Consider the following 13,896-nt stretch of genomic DNA (forward strand, 5'->3'; position numbering starts at 1 on the left):
GCCCTAAAACATTCAAAGAAAGGACACCCCACATTATATATATGACTGATGTACATATAACATGTGTAAGCAGGTAGAGATCCAAAAATAAAGAGGAGCGTGAGGCAAGTGCCTATATAACTCCACCACCCGCTACTGATAAAGACTCACACCCTTGTGTACAGTGAAATGTTTTCTTCCCCATATAAAGTTGACACACACACATTTATGTAATTATGGATTGCTATAATTATGCGTATAAGTATATTGATTTTGATCATGGGAGAGACAACTTTTATACATTGAGATGGATAAAAAAGTTATAACGGAGGACGACGTCAGAGATGAGGTAATGGCAAAGACGACATGCCTTTAAATTAATTATAACATTTTAATAATTTCAGGAACAGTTTAGGTATTCCGTTCACAAAAATTTTATCTAGAATTCGGTTTGATAATAAATGAGTCGAATATGAACACAGTTTTAAGTTTCGGTTTATAAATAAACTGAATTTGAACACAATATAATTTGGCTCGAAAGTTCACGAATAAGTTTGATTCTAATGTTCGTAAATAAGTTCGTTAATATAATTCATAAATTGTGAGTTTGAAGCGGGAACACGCTTATTGATATAAACCGTGAATAAGTATATGAATTACTAATAATATATGTTCTTAAACATATTGTGAATAATTGTATCTATATATTGAGAAAAATATATTTGGCAACTTATTCGAGCCCATTTGTTATTTTCTATTAAGTTTATAAATTTATTATATATAGTATTTAAATTGTAATACATGCTAGATGGTAATTATGTGAGTTTTTTTTTAAAATATTTTTGTGTATTTAGTTATATAGTAATAGTATAAACGTAATGTAATTATATTAGAATGTTAAACACTCTAAGTATAGTTTGTAATTAAGGTTATTATAAAAAAAATTCTTTGATAATTATTTAATATTTTATTTTTTAAAACAAGTGAAGCACAATCAAAACTTTCAGAATTATGTTTTGTCAAAAAAATTGAGAATTATGAGAACAAGTTCGTAATTGAATTGTTTGTGATCAAGAGTTTGTGAGCAATATTCATGAGTTGATTGTTGAATACTCGTGAGCTGTTCACAGATGATTTTTTTCTTAATGAGTCGATATATGAACAAAAGTTTTGATTTCATATAATTTCAAGTTCGAGTTCAAAAATTCTTAACAAACTAAAATAAAAAAAAAACTTAAGAATTCAACTAGATACGGTTCATTTAGAGCACCACTTGCCAACAACAAGGACAGACAACATATACCATTTAATCATAGATAAAATTTAAGTATTTACATGTGCTCATTGGAAATGCAAAGAGCTAATGGCAAAGATGACACCACCAATGGCAGGCTTAAACTTAATAATAGCCTTTCTCCCTCGACCGATCGATATATATATATGTTTCAGACATGTACGTATATATCTACGAATTACTATTAATTATTAATTAATATTCTACAATATACATGTATATTCAGAACCACATTATGTGTGATCGTACACGTAAATATACTATTTTCTACTGAAAATATGTAGATATTGCTTCATATATATATGTATATATGTGTGTACAGATATATGTTACACATTATACTCTTGACCTAGATGGTATACACAAATTAATTAAGTACCTAAAGATAGATGCACAGTTTTAATTTTTTCTTCTAAAAAATGGTCAAACTACGTGTATTGGACCATGTTTTGAGTTAAGTTTTTGTACTACATTAATCCTAGCTATAAGTGAATGATAAATGTCTCTTAATGGCTACAAAGTTTATTGAAAAATTTAGAAATATATTGCAGAAACTCAATCACTAATTTTTGTAATTAGCAAAAACTAACCAAACAACTGATAATCATTCAGTTTTGGCCACTAAAAGATAGCTAGCTAGGTAATTAGCACATATAGATCAATATTATGATAACCCCTCAACATATAAACTTTCCACGACACAATAGAGTAACGGTACCCGTTCTTGGTTAATCTTCACTTGTACGCCTTTCTTCCACCACCGACGCCCATCATTATACAGCTTCGCAACTTGCTCTACTATAATTTCTTATGTACAAACAGCTAATAGTATGTAACGTAAGTTGATGATCATAACGGAGCTTCTTCTCAGCTCCGTCCCGTTGAAGCTTCTTCGTTTTGATTGCTCTCAATTCTCACTTTAGTGCACGAGTGTCCATCATGTTTTGTTGGGAACATGGCCCTAACAATTGCCTGTAATGAGTCTAATCACCATTCTACACTTTCTCCGTTAGGTCATGTTAGAATCAACTGAAAGAGACGTAAAGCCTAGCCGATAGAAGCTGTGTGAGCCAAGCCGGTTGGTGGGTCCGTTTTGGAAGGACGAAATGATGCCTTGACTCTGTACTTGGCGGCTCTACTGTCTGGCGTGAGCTAGCCGCTATCATTAGACATTCTCTGTTGGCTGACTTGTGCGCGTGGATCCCACTCTAATTGTAACTGGGTCCCGCCCTATTTTCTCATATCAGATTGAGGGAAAGCACATGTACGAATGAGTGGTGATATCATGAAATCTTGAATGCCATGGCTGTATATAGTAAGTTTTATTTTGTTTTTACTCTGGTGATACATATAGGAGGCTGACAAATAATTCTGTTAATATATTTCTAAATGATGTTAGTTGTTACACATTAACACCTTGTGTTATGTACAATATGGTTTAATAATGAATAATATGTTTGTTAAATCTTCTGCCCGCACTTGGATGATCACACAATTCTCAGGGACTCTGGCCCTTTGATTTGAGGTCAATTATTATCTCCATTAGGTAAATATTTGAGCAATATACTCACCTAGTTATTAGAAAACTACATTATTGTTTAAGAATTAAGATGACTTGTTTATTTACAATTTTTGTGTGATATCAATGGGTATACAATAATCACAAACTTTTATAATTTTATCTTATTTTGATTGATTAACACTTTTTAATAATAATGAACCTTCTATATTTACAACAATTACATCAATCAAAACATTTCAAACTTATAAATTTTATTACTTAAGTGTCTATGACACTAGACAAACTATTTTAACATCGAACGACTGAGTTGGTATTTACCGAACACTGTTTATCTTTCCAACCAGGAACTATTGGCGTGTTTTGAATCTGCCTATAAGTTATTTTCCTAAAAAATAAACAATGATCCCTTTATAAATCACAGAAATTAAGCGAGTATAAGCGAAACTGCCACCAAATTTTCTCTTCTTCTATGGAAGGACCCAGTTTTCTACTACCTGGGCGCAAGTCCACTAGTTGTTTCTAGACCCGGCAAAATAAGTCTGAATCCGAATAACCGAATCGAAATCTATGGATCCGAGATTCGATCCAAAATCCGAATTATAATATAATCTGATAATAATCTGAAAACCAAATTTAAATCGATCCGAAAATTTCCCGAACCGAAAATTTAACCGAAAATAATCCGAAATACTAGATACGATTACAAATTGGAACCGAACAAAACTGATTCATATAATATTCGAACCGCATATGACCCGAAATAAGTAAAATTCATACTTAAATGTATCTTATATTCATGATAATTTAATTATTTAATTATAAATTAATGTAAAAATACATTATATTATATTAAAAGTACTACATTTAATAAATAGATATTTTTTTAGGTCTCAAAACATGAAAAAATAAATAAGTTACGATCCGAAATATCTGAACTGAATTTAATCCGAACCGAATTTAATCCGATTTTTATCCGAATTTCATCCGTTTTTGATCCAAATTAGACCCGAACCGAATCATATCCGATCCGATTCGAATGACCTCTAGTTATATTATAATTCGAAAGTAAAACCGATCCGAAACCGATCCGGTTATCCGATTGGTCAGATCTAGGTGTTTCTCCTGCCGGTAGTAAATTATAACAGTGTCTAAAAATCGGAAGTTGGCTCCACTGGCTGAGCCACTTAAGTTACTGAGTACTCGAATTAATTAAAGAGTATTCGGAAAGAGTATTTAAATCAAAAATTAGATTTATCATAAATTAGTTCTTATAAATTAAATTATTAGGATATATAATAGTGAATTTTGTAAATTCTTAAAAAATAGTTTATTGTGTTGATACGGTTTTTAACCTTTTTTCATTTATTAAAACTTTTTAATATACAGCCAAGTTGTATCTGAGTTACCCGAGTTACGACTAGTTTGACCCGAAATATGCTCAATATATGTTAGAAAATGCACTAATTAATTAAATACTTTTGTATATTAATCAAACAAATTCCGAAAATTTAATACAAAGAACTAACGCATAATAATTCAAGGTGTTACAAAATGTGTTAAAAATTATGAAATTAAACTCATAATAGAAACAAATTAACTTCTTCAATAAATTTCTGATTACGGGTATAAATTAAACTATGCACAACAGTGTGCGCTCCCCTCTTCCAAAAAGAAAAATTAGCGTGCGTTAAAGAGTTACAGTATTTATCTATTATATACTAAATGTCAGACTCAAAAATTTATTATATTATCTAATAAATATTCTGTCTCCAAGACTAAATGCCGACTCTGAGACAACAATAGCTATATATAGTATTAAAAAAAGACATGTAGTTAAATCATAAATATTTTCTATTACATTTATTTTCATTTTATGCTATCTATCTATTTCCGATATTTTGTGTTTTTTATATTTGTACATTAAATATTTACACTTAAATATTAATCATTCCGTCCAAATTTATCTATCATGTTTGATTTTTTATAATCAAATTAACTCGCAAATCATTATTTATAACATTTCGGATGTGGCGGGCCTCGCAAATCATAAGGCTCGGTGTTTTCAGGCCAATGTTAAACGGACATCCGCCTCCGTTTTGCAGTGATGTGGCATTTCCCCAGTGGGACAAAGAGTAAAGCAATCAATGATAAATATTGCGGTATCTCTACTCTAAAGTTTGCCCCAACTTGCCCCCACACTCGGAGGATGATACATATTTCTATTTTTGTTCATGTAATAATGGGACCAAACATTTGACGAGAACGTCAAAAATTAACACTAAGGGGGGATGGTCTCATGAATCGTACTTTTTCACACAAATATTTGAGTTTCTACTGCTTCGGTAAATTACGTCGAAGTTCCACCTTCTGCAGGTCAATTAATTATTTTAACATTCGTTATATGCATATGACGGCGAAATATTTCTCTACGGTCTATGGTTTTTCATTTTACGGTATTCATCTTTATGGTCTACGGCTCAGAAAATTTCTTCTGAATTACGAATTTCACATCTCCTCCTCGTCATCTGTCTCGCCCCAACCATCTCTTAATTTATGAAAATCAACATACCTGTTTAGTGTCGGCATTTGTGTAGTGCAAATAGTGCGATCGCACTAGGCCCACCGCGACTTGCGGGTCCAAAATTATATTTATTCATATATAGATCTGAGTATTTACGGACAAATATGATACAAGATAAGTTGACTGTTGGCGGCAAAGGTTGGCTCAGTTGGTTAAAAATAGGATAATTATCCTCTTGGTCACAAGTTCGAATCCCACGGGAGGAGAATTTATGATTATGCCTCCTAAATGCGGTTTACCTTGGTTCATGTGGTTTGCAGGCTATTGCGTGAGCCCGTAGGGTTTACCCAGTGCGCACCCGAAGGGTAGCGGTTGCGGGTTATCTAAGATAAAAAAAAAATATAGGGTGACCGGTTTATCAATTTTAAATATCGAGAAGAACATGCCGAAAAATATTGATGTTGAACATATAAACAATCACTTTACTTCTAATAATACAAGAAGAAGTCATTTCAGATGAGATTCGTGTTTACAAGTACTATTTTAGTGAATTGATTTTGTATAATTAAGGCAATTCATGTTATAACTTTTTTCTTATATATCAGGTTACGTGAAAAAAAAATTATTTTTTTAAAAGGGAGCTCTGAATATTTTTTCGTACCAGGCCTACAAAGTTTCAGGACCGGCGGCATATGCATCTCCCTCTAATTTATCCTCGTCACTTGTCATACGTCTAACTCCTTGGTAGACACTTGTTTTCCCTTCCAGAATCCCAGAATCAATTTATGTGAATATTTAAAAATCAAGAAAAAGAATAGAAAGACCAAACACAAAAAAACAAACAGAGAGATTCTAATAATAGTTACATTCGCTATAGTACTTTGAGCAAGATTTCTCCAGTTATCAGCATATATTTATACTTTATATTATGGCTTAATGACCTTTTAGCACTTAAAGTATGAGTCGTTATACCCATCAGCCCCAAATGTATGAAGTCATACATTTTGACCCCTATAGTATCCGTCGCCATACCTTTTAACCCAATTTCGTTCCAAAATGACATATCGGTGAATATCGGATGGTGAAATTGGCTTTCACTAAAATTGAATATCGAAAAAGGGTTAAAAAGGTATGAAGACGGATACTATAAGGGTCAAAAGGTATGACTTTATACAGTTGGGATAATTACGAGAATCGAAAAATCATTTTCAGCAACAACTCAAATCGTCTAAGGTATGGTGCTCCAAGCCTACCAGCATGTAACTTTTTCACCTATGAAGAAAATTCTTCCCACCTTAAAGCACCAACATTCAATTCATCTATTAGTTTAACAAAGTTTAATCTGCAACATGGAAAGGGAAAACAAAGAAATCGTCAATATATGAGCTATAGACACAGAATTCACACAATATTACAACAAAATGAACTGAAACACAACATGGTTTGTGTTTATGAGGCGAAGGAACAGATGACAGGGTTTCTTTATGAGATGAAACATAAATTTTTTCTAGTTTTGGTATATTAGATGAAGGGGAAACTACAATTGGTTCATGTTTATGAGGTGGAGGGACATTAGATGGCTTCTCTTTGCTGAAAGAAGCATGTTTACGAAGTGGAGGGGAAATTGGCTGCTTTTCCGACAAAGTAGTTTTAGGAGTCGTTGGTTTCTCTTTACGAGATGACGCACATTTATGAGATTTCTCTGTGCAAGATGAAGGATCACTAGAAACTGGTTTATGTTTATGTAAATCTACAAGAACATTATTATCCTTGGTAACTTTCATGTTTGAACCATTCTTTGAATTAAAAAAATTATTTTGTGCTGGTGGTGTCCCTGAACCACCAAACTGATGTTGAAGGATCTTCTTCTCATATGCTGATCTTTTGGTTTTATCAGACAACACATCCCAAGCTTGTGAAATAAGAACAAATGCCCCTTCATCTCCTTGTGATTTATTTTTATCAGGATGAAGCGTGAGAACCAACTTCCTGTATTATTTTCTTACACCATCTTCATTATCTCGTGGATTCACATCAAGTACCTCATACCAATATGCCTCCCTATTTACTTTCTTCTCCGAAAAAAGATAAATCATCAATTGTTGCCTACAACTGGGAAATACTATCCATACAAGAATACAAATTATGGGCCTTCGTAGAAAATTTCTTGGCCCCTGAAAAATCTTGATTAATCAACTCCCTCTAAGCAATATCTTTTGCCCTTGCAGCTTCATCTCTATTGCACTTCATTCACACTTCTCAACTTCGTTAACAGTTTGCTCTAAGCCCACTATAATACGAGAAAAAACAAAAACCAACAACATCAATCACCTCTCCTCGATATGTATATGTTCTTCCACCTTCTAGGGACACCCCAAATGGTGTCGACCATCACAAACTCATTAAAACTAGGAAAACCAACTTCACAATAAGCTAACATAAATAACAGTTCAGAAATGATCAAAGCAAAAATTAGTGCTAGAAAATTCACTAGTTATATTTAACCTCCAAAAAAAGTTTTACTTGATAACAAAACCCTTATCTTACAATATATTTGAAGAAAAAAACAAAAACATGATTACACGGTCATTAGACAATTGGTTCGAAATTAGTACCAACAATAATTCATCTCACACATTTACATTTATCGTCCTAGCTCAACCTTAACACAAATTCTGAAACGCAAGTTTGATCCAAGTCCGAATAAAAACCTCCCAATAAAAGTCATCAATATTCCATGTTGTAAAAATCATATTTTTCCACTAAATTCTTAAAATAATTTGCTAGACATTGTACTTAACTAATTTGCTAGTCATATACGTCCATTTATTGTAAAAAAGAATTATATTAAGAATCATATGAAATGTATGTAATCATATCTTTTGACCCCTATAAATTTGGTCTTCGCACCTTTTAACCCTTTTTCGATATTCAATTTTAGTAAAAGCCGATTTTGCCCTCCGATATTCGCCGATATGTCGTTTTGAAGCGGAAAAGAGTTAAAAGGTATGAAGACAGATATTATAGGGGTCAAAATGTATGACTTCATATATTTAGGGTTGATGGGTATAACGACCCATACTTTAAGGGCCAAAAGGTCATTCAACCTTATATTATATGTTCGGATTAATGGACCACCATGTTAAAGGTGTTAGAATGTTTCTATTAAACTTTTTCATTTTGATCGTTTTGGATGAATGATGGAAATTCTACAAGTTTACAACTTCAGTGCCTATCTTAATACAAGAAAAGATTTTTTTCGTATAAAATCTTAAGGTGGCAGAGGAAGGCCCGAACAGGATCTTATACTAGTTAACACTCCCCATCAGACGTATAATACTTTTGGCTACGATTGACAATAATAAAATACAACCAATACCAACACTAAATATTTAAATTAAATAAATGGGGGTGGGAGGACTCGAACCTGAGTCCCTCTCTAATTCGAACTCTGATATCATGTTAAATGACTGGTCCGTCTAAAAACTTAAGGTGGTAGAGGAAGAACCTAAGGTGATCTTATACTCTTCAACAATAATTACATAATTTAATTAAAAATTTATTAAATTTATTATTAATATATTATATATGTACTCACGTAACTAACTCATCTAGGTACGTACTTAGACGTTTTTTTTCTCTTTGGGAAATTTAGTAAGAGGGTAGAGCTTCGAAATCGAATCGACCAAGTTGGGATACTTTGCTCTACTTAAATCGACTAAACCAGGATACTTTGTTATATTTTCAGGCAGAAAAACTATAAATCACAATAATAGTTCAAAGCTAAATGATATTTTAAGAGCTTATTTTTATTTTTTCTAATAATAGTGAAAAAATAAATTTATCCATGAAAACAAATAAATTAACAATACATGTGAGGTAGTTTTATCTTTTCATTTCATTTTAGTCTGAAAGTAGAAAAATAGATCTAAAAATAAAATTTCCCTAATTTTAAATATGATGTTGTGTTTATGTGACTTACCTTAATATGTACAATTTTTCATCTCATGAAATTTTTTCAGATGGATTCTTAAAAATATAGACAACTTAAGAACGTCTAATATTCAATACTATGATTTTTATCCGCTATGCGACGTATTTGCATGATATTTCTTAAAATTAGTTTAAGAATTTTGTTACTGAAAAATAAAGTCCATTGTAACGATTATATGACAATGATTTTAAAAATTAATATGAAGTCTGTTTTTAACGCTTAAATATATTCCATGATGTTGTAAATAAAGTTTTTTTAAAAGGAAAATGCAATATATTAAAACTATTTATGTTATTATTGAAATTTTATAATTTTGTATTAATAATATTCATAATTAATATAAAAATTTACATTAATTAGAAAAATTCCATAAGATAAAGAAGAATATTGAACAAAATTATATTATAGGGTATTAAAATATATTATATATATAGGTGAAGAATATATTTTATTATGTTATTATTATCTTGAATTATTGACGAATTTGAATTAATTGAAAGTTGGTTGATAGTATTAAGTTTAATCACAATAAAACTGAATGTATTTTTGTCCTCGATTACGACATTGGATTGGTTAACATGGTTGATCGGTGTAAATATGAGGCCTGCGATTAGGTGATATATATTTTGGTCCTAAAATTTTTTTTTGCCAGTTCCACAAATGTTAATTAAAAAAATTCTTCAATAATTTCTTCATTAATAACAAAAAATGTGTTTTAATTGATTATAAGAAATTATAAAATATTTAAAATGAGCGATGGTAAATTAATGGATATGATATTGTAAAAATAAGTTTTTTTCTTTTTGAGTTGAAGGAGAATTTAGTGCTTTATAATGAAAAAGAAAATATTGTTTTATTATAATTTTTACAATTATATTCAATATTTAATCAATATTCGTAATATTGTCAAATGTTAATGAATTTTGTGAAATTTTGCATTTCTTGTTTTTTTCCCAACAGTCTCCCAATAACATAATATTTTATTTGTTTCTTTTTAGTGGTAATATTTGACTTTTCAGTGGTTAAATTAATTAACTTTGGACCAATATTTAATACTTATTCGTTTATTATTTTGAAAAATTAAAAATTACATAACAAAATAGATTGGTTGTGGTTTTCAATAAAATAATTTTCTAAAATAATTTATGTTATAACCAATTTTCTGCCGATCCAGTCTTCGTCCAGATAAATAGACTACGGTCTGCAAAGAGAAGAATGCAATGAATGATCCCCCGATTCATCTCCGGTATGAGAATAAGTTAACTGGTTTTGGTATAGATAATCCGGAATACAAGATAGTAATATGATATGAGTGTGTGCTGATGAATTATCTTCATCGTGAATATAACCTGGATTGTTAACGTTACACCCCCGGAGTTATCGATCGGTTCCACCAAAGGAGGGACGTGGACGTTGTGGCTGACAAACCACATCTTCGTCTAACTTGGGCCGGTCCATATTTTCTTTAACAGAACAGACACGCTTTGGCCTTCTAGTCTTTATCGGCCCAAGCTGACTTAATGGGCCTAAGGAGATGGGCTTTTAACATGTCCCTGGGTTTCGGTAAGGGGAACTCTTAGGAGAAGCCCAATATTTTCCGCCCAATGACCAATTATCGGATGAACCCTAGTCTTTGGGATTTCCAAGGACCTTTGAACAGGGTAGGTGCCGCTTGGGGAGTCGCGACCGCCTTAATAATGGCAGTTGTCCCGCCTCGAGATCATAACCACCATCCTACCGTTGAATCTCAAACGTCTATAATCATAACCGTTGGTTTCAAATCCAACGTTTCTTAGACCAAATGACTTAAACATCGCGCCCCTGGAACAATATATATACTCCTCCTCCTTTTTCATTTCATTTTTTATCTTCACCCAACTCAACTCCACATTTTCAGAGCAAAGAAAACTCTCAGCAACACGGGCAATTCCAAGTCTAAGTTTCCACAATCGTTATATCCAGCCTTGAGCACTTTGAATACAAGTAAGTAAATCTTTTAGTTTTAAATTTTCATTTTTTGATTTCTCTTGCATGCGTGTTGAGTTTTATGGATTTTCCCCGCTAGTCTGTGACTTTAGGGGCTTATCCTTTGATTGATGTTTTTGGGTATTTTTGGCTAGAATTTAGAGGAAGATATTACGTTGTTCCTGGCCTCTTTCTCCTTTTTTCCTCTTTTTTTATTTTTGGTCTAAAGGGACTTAAAGAGGTTACGGGGGACTGTAGCATGGTTTGAACATGCTTCGGTATATTCAAGCCTTAGAACAGTCTTCGGGAACCGTCCCCCCGACTTTTCTTTCACCTTTCTGTGGACTTTTTGGGATTTAAAGATGGCATGCAGGTGTGTTGTGGGTCTTGAATGTTCTTCAAAATGTTCAAGCCCTGGAACACACTTTGGGAGCCGATCCCCTAAGTCCTTACGAATGAAACTTTCCTCTCCTTCTCCAAACTAATCCTGGCCTGTTGTACTCGGTATTCCTCTTTTAGTCTTTTTTCCTTTAGTTATGAAATCCGATGTCTAAACCCACTGATTTAAAATAAAACACATTTTCGGATGCAGGATTATGGATCGGTCCAACGCAGAAGGAGGGTCTTTGGTACCAAGTATTCTGACCCACTTAGCGGTATCGCCTCCTTCCCAGCTGCTAACAATCCTACGCAATTGAAAACTTCAGACATAGAAATATTCTGTGTCCCTCTCCTAAAGCTAGTAAAGCGTTTGTTTAGGAAGATGAAAATTGCCTTTGCCCAAATGGATCCGGACGGATTTATCCACATCAACAACTTCCAATGCCGATGTTTGGAGTCAAAGATCAAGCCTTCGACCCGGTTGTTCAGGTTCCACTACGACTTCCAAAGGAACGAAAAGAGCCCGGGTTTTTATACTATCGGCCGAAGAGCTGGCCGAGGGGATCGGTGCTTCACCAATTCTAATAATAAGAAAAGCCATATGTACTGGTGTTTTATCTCCGAAATTTATTTAGCAGAGTTCGGAGTTTAGCGTGAGGTCGAACCGACTTGGCTAATGATGTTTACCCTCGAGTGTGAGGAGGCTATAAATTACGGGAAATTGGTGTCTTTGGATGTTCCCAAGCTGTCGTTAACTAGTAGTCGGGACAAAGATTGGTTGTAAGCTCTATGGGGTAGTGGTAACACCTTTCTGTCCTCCTCGCATGCTTTACTTGTTTTCTTTTTCTGCTATTTTACTTGTATAAATCCACCGCTTCTCATGACTTTAGCATCTGACATTTTCCTAGTGCTTTTTTATTTTTGTTGTGTTTTCTCAACATGCAATGTTGGAAAAGAAACGGCGTGGCCGAAGAAACGCTTGCCTTGGAGAAGGCGGTCGTAGGAATTTCTCGCCATGAGGACGCCGACACCCGGGTGCCCATTCCTTCACCTTCTCACTCTCCTAAACCTTCCCTGGAGCTGACCAGTGAGACTCGGCCGGATGTTTCAGATGAATTGGCTGACCCCCAGAAGAGGGAAATGGCTCATGATGGCAACGTTATTGAGAATAATGTCTCGATATGGGGGTGATTTCCTCGGATTCCATCATGACGAGGGCTCTTGCATATGCTAGGGAAGTCAGACCCGATCTCTGTCGCGGCCTCATGTTGTCGAAGGACCAATGGGCTTATGCTACGGTGGACCTTTCTGAGGCTTGCACGAGCTGGTGGCTCAACTTTCTTTGGTATGTTTCGCTCTCCTCCTTTTTTACATTTACCATTTCATCCTGCTTCTTTATTTCTTGAGTATTAGACCTTAGTTGTACTTATTTTTCTTCTCTTATTTTTATGCCAGGTTGTTCCTTGGGCAGCTGCTATAGCCGACAAGGTCCATGATGCTCAGGCCCGGATTAAGGTGACGAGCCAGCTTGAAGTCAGGGTCACACAGGTTGAGGAGGAGCTCGGAAGAGAGCAGATGGAAAGATAGGTGTCTGAAGGTCGAGTTTCGGCCCTGACTATTAGGGGAGAGCATGGGCCAGTTCGGCTCGGTTTCTAGGTAAAACCGGAACCGAAACCATATACCTCGGTTTTTAAAAATTGAAAACCATAACTGCAACCAAACCTTCGGTTTCGGTTTTAAAAAGCCGGTTCGGTTTTCATCGGTCCGGTTTCGGTTAAAAAATCGGATACAATATAAATCAGAAAATAATGGAACTTAATTAAAGAAAACATACTTAATTAAAAATTAAAAAAATGTTTTAGTGTTTAAAGTTCACGGTACACAACTCAAATTCATGACATTACAAGTCCAAACCATAAACAAGAAACTAAAAATGAATTTCTAGTACAAAATGGTGACTACCAGGCACCAGTAGCAACTGCAAATCTGCAATCATGTTCATTGTTCAAACTCAGAGTTCACTATCCAGGTCCTGTAAATTAAATTAGGCAAAACAACATTAGACAATTGTTCATAGAATCGGGAACTTCAATTCTTCCATAAAGGGACACAAAAATTAGTATAAAAAATATTAACCTGGAAAAATAACCATTCTGAAAGTTGAGGAAGCTATACCAACAATATATGCTTAAAGTGACTCCTCCTGATATTGATAATGAGTCAATGACATTAATTCTGGT

This window comes from Apium graveolens, chromosome 2 (genome assembly GCF_009905375.1).
Source record: "Apium graveolens cultivar Ventura chromosome 2, ASM990537v1, whole genome shotgun sequence".
Lineage (NCBI taxonomy): Eukaryota > Viridiplantae > Streptophyta > Magnoliopsida > Apiales > Apiaceae > Apium > Apium graveolens.